Genomic DNA, 4,949 nt, shown 5'->3' on the forward strand with positions numbered 1-4,949 from the left:
GTAGAGTATTACATTTCCTTCACCTTGGATCAAGTCATACTACTTAGTTCTCTATAAATGGTATCTACATAGCTATAGTAATAGTACTGGGAGTCCTTAGTAGGATTATGCAAAAGAACAGAACATATTATATAACAATTATATAATTTAATANATAATAAAATAATATATATAATGAAGAAAAACCAATGGTGGAGGAAGGAAAGATGGAAGGATGTGCACATTACAAATCACCTGGGGATCTTGTTAAAATACAGATTTTGATTCAGGAGGTTTGAGGTGAGGCTTGAGATTTTGTATTTCTAACAAGTTCCCAAGTGTTTTTTCTCCCCGGAAATATTTAATATTTTCTTTTTATCGTTTATGTTTTGAGGTTTCACCAGCAAGGACTCTACAACAAGAACTTATTGATCATTTATTTTATGTTTACTATTATTATTTTATTTGACACCAGTTATCATCAAATGTGTGCCATTAGAGCCCCTTTTGTCAGACTGAAATTACCGGCAAGCAAGCAATAACATTTAAACAAGTTTCCCTTTAGATTCTTTCTTATGGTTGTCTCCTTTTCTCTTTCAAAGGAGAGTGAGAGCTTTTGGATTGCTTTGTATTTTGATTTTATATTTATCCCCTCTGTAGTCTGAATTCTTTGAAGGCCAGAGTTTTATTCACGTGGCAATGCTGATGTAAGACATTCATTCATGTATTGATTTCATAACTTTTAGTGATTGCTTGCTGGGTGCCACAGTCTGTTAAAGGCTGGAAACAAAATAGTAAATAAGCCATACAGTCTGGTTGGAGTATTTCTGGGAAAGTTCTTGCTTTCTTGAGAAAAAGAGAGATGCATCTGGGAAAAACCTTGCATTTACCTTTTCTTCTTGCCTTGAACATAGGAAGTGACAAGAAAGACCTAGAGGATTGCAGAGAGAACTTTCCTGAGCATTGCTGAACTGCTGAACAAACATTAGCAATTAGTTATCTCTAGATTTCTTGTTAGGTGAGGAAGTAAATCCTCACTCTTTTTTTTTTTTAAAGATTTTATTTATTTATTTGACAGAGACAGCCAGCGAGAGAGGGAACACAAGCAGGGGGAGTGGGAGAGGAAGAAGCAGGCTCCTAGCGGAGGAGCCTGATGTGGGGCTCGATCCCACAACGCCGGGATCACTCCCTGAGCCGAAAGGCAGACGCTTAACCGCTGTGCCACCCAGGCGCCCCAATCCTCACTTCTTAAGCTACTGCAGTTGGGTATTCTTTTCCTTACGGCTAGGGGCATTTTTGACTGACATAACATATGCCAATAATCAGTAACTGGATGTTTCACAATGGTGTTATCAAGTACTTGTAATAATGGTTAATGATACTATGCAACAGATTTTACATTATATATAAGTGGTAAAATGGGAAGAAAGGATATATTTTTATCGCTTCTAAGAACAGAACTAGAACTGATGGACCAAAGTTTCAATGGGCCAAACTGAATTCAACATAAATTAGAACTTTCTAACAAAGTACTCCATTAATGGAGTGTGCTAACTTGCAAAGAAATTAATTTCCTATCCATTAAAATTTGTAGGAAGAGGCTGAAACACCATAGCTGGGATTTCAGCACTGTATGGAAGGCTAGAAGAGAAAGTCCTAACATTCTTTCTTTCAATAATAAGTGTCAAAATAAAAAAAAAAAAAAGCTTTAAATCAAAAACTTCTTTGAACTGTGAAATCCTAAATTCAAATAATCAGAGCATCCCAGTTCCTTAATTCTGATTGGGGTTATACCAGACAGTTAGAGATAATGGTAGTTTCATCTAATTCCTACTCATAAAAATGAAATATTCCACCTACATGTAAAAATGCAATTTTTTTCTTTATGAGTCAGTAGACCTAGGACAATGGAACTGTAGTGCAAAACCTAAACTTTCAAACATATTGAAGTGGTAAATTACACAGGATTAATAAAAGCTGCGTACTAGATGTGCAGCATGGGTTTTAATTCAGCAAAAGAAAATAATACTGTTAGCTAAAAATACCCTGTAAACAATAATAGTTATAATTCTAGGCAATTATTTAATAATCTTGACATTATAGAAGAGTCCAATATATTAAGAAGTAATTTTTAAAAAATTTCAACAGAAGTTACTATTAAAAAAAATTCAGTGTTTAGGACTAAAATGAGAGCCTTGCCAAGAATGGCATAGCCTCATACCTACTCTGCCCACACTGAGGGAAAAAATGGCATATACCTCTCAGGTTATATGACTCACTCACTACCTGAGAGATATAGAACAGATGACCCAGGCCACTCTGGAGAAGTCAGAGAACATAGTTTAAAAGATAATTGTGAGAAATAAATCACTTTTGTATTGCTGGTTAAAAAAATTGCTGTGCCATTTGCACAGTGTTGGAATCGTGTTCCCTTAAATTAAGCAGTTTGTATCCCTCTGGGAAATGCCAAACATGAACCATAATAGGGCCTCCCGTTGGATTTCTTGAGCATCGGAAAACACAGGACCAGGTACTGTCCTGTTAGGTACAGGGTGAACAAAAGCGACCTGATTTTGAATTTCACAGAGCTTACGGTCTTGTTGTCTTGAATATCACATACCTAAAATGAAATACTGATCTATTCCTTTTATGTGAAATAATTTCTTTCTGGATTGTCGTACTCTAAATAGAAACAGCTCATTCCCAAGAAATGCAGGCTTACTTACAGATAAGTCGATGGCTTCTGCTCAATGTTTATGGCCATACAAACCTATTAGACTATGGCTCTGATTATAGTTAAGTGAAATAAACCTAAGTGACATTTCTGAACCTTATGTGAATTAATTTTGTAATGGCAAACTGAAGGTTTCAAAGTCTGCCTCATGAATATTTACAATGGATATTTTTCTACTCAGCTTTTAGTTTTCATCTAAGGTACAGGTAGTTTCATGTTTGCATCAATGATTTGTTCTAATTTACTTTGACATTTCAAGCAGTTATGAATGCTTCGTAATGTACACCTGTGGATAGGCTAATTGGCCCTTTCGCAAGTAGACAGGTTTGAATACAAAGGGTCCATTTTGCTACGTGTGCGCTAGCTAATACAACTCTTCATCAACAGAATAGTCTGAAGAATTGGTGATTCAGGAACAGGTTTTCTCCCCTCCCCCAACCCCAGCATTTTTCTTTCTAATGACACTTCTGATTGAAAAATAGTCTAAATCCAAGCCACTTGGATTGCTGAGTCATGCTAAGTTGTGCAATATTATGTTACATTCCATCTGGCATTAGATAACATCTTAGGATGTAGAATCTTGAATTTTTATTTAAATACATGTTTCAGGTAGGTTTCTAGGTATCATGAAACTGTTTGTAATTCAGGATTTATCTTGAATTCTATAGATAGCTTTAGTAATGGCCACTATAAAAGGAAAACATAACATTCATTGTACCACATGTGCTTTTCCTATCCAAATGTTAAAAATTATTGGCATTCATTTGAAGAACTTGTTAAGCATCTAAAATTCTGTACCAGCAAGTATCTGGAATATGCCTTGAAGCAACTTCTGTTTACAGACAAAGTCTGTAAGATATCCAAATACCACTGTGATGTGTTTACAGTTTATAAAAGAATTAAATATCAAGTCCTTTTGGGTGCGCATTTCTAAATGAGCATTAAATGAATTGGGGAAAAAAACTAGAAAATTTTCATATCTGGTTTATGCCAAATGAATGATTGCAATCATCTTCCCTTTGCAGCTTACTCTTAGTTGATCAGGGACTCGCTCTAATGGTCATTAAGGTCATTGCTAGGAATTAGTTTACTTTAGTAAATGAGTTTCACCTGGAAATGTCATTTCTATGCAATCAACTGTATCATCTTGGGCCTATGAGCAATGATGCTGAACTACTGACAGATGGAGAATTTTGAAATGAGTTCCAACTAATTCTGACAGCCATCACTTCCCACCACTCTCAGTTAAAAATTAACCTCCAATAGTGGGAAAGAAAGATGATGAAACCTACTTGATACCTACAAAAGATGCTTAATATCACGAATTGTTATCCATCATTTCTTTTTTGGGAGGGAGCATGAGTTGATGTAGAGAGTTATGATGACTACTAAATAAAACCAAAAGTTCATCACACGATACTGCCTCCAAAATTAAACTTAGAGTCACAAAGAAGCAGTATCCCAGGGAAAATCATTGTTACAGGAATCCAAAAGTATTGTGTTGGTGAAAAAGAAGCGCTAAAATTTACCTCCAAGGAGTTTAATCCAATTAGTTCTCAAGGTTTGGCCTTTCAATCTTCCCATGAAACGGGGAATAGCAACAATACATTTCTTCCAGAGTCAAGATCATTAAAGTATTTAAGAGTACCTTTGGCTGTCTGTGTACCACACAAAGCTAATTAGGCTTGGTCACTGCTTAAAAACAAAAGGTAAGCAAGTGGGAAGCCTCTTTCGTTGGAGGCTTTGAAAGCAAGTGCTATCATGAACTTTGGGCCTTCGATAGTGAAAGTGCCCAATTGCCTGAATGATTTATACTCTAGTGGGAAAGCCTCAGAGTAGCTTTATCAAATTAACAGCCAAATAGATGACTTTGGCAGAAGCATTAGATCAGAGTTAAATACTAATTTTGGAAAAATCCATGTGAAAAATGGCCAGGATACATGGGCTTGTTACTATAATTACCAATGGATATTCTACCTTTCCCCATCACACATATCTCTTTTTAATACCTTTTATCTTCTCCTGGCTCTGCTGCTTATGTGTCAATGATAGCCAGGCAGAGAAATCCAGATAGGAACAACAACAGTTGATAGTTGTTCCTATCAACTCTTGGCTTTTTTTTTTTTTTTAAGCATATTAGGAAAAGATGGAAGAATGTTCATGAGGGAACATTGGTGGAATTTTATAAGTAGGTGAAAAACATTAATGAAAAAATTGTACATTTCAGTAATGTAAA

This window comes from Ailuropoda melanoleuca, chromosome 16 (assembly GCF_002007445.2).
Source record: "Ailuropoda melanoleuca isolate Jingjing chromosome 16, ASM200744v2, whole genome shotgun sequence".
NCBI classification, from domain to species: Eukaryota; Metazoa; Chordata; class Mammalia; order Carnivora; family Ursidae; genus Ailuropoda; species Ailuropoda melanoleuca.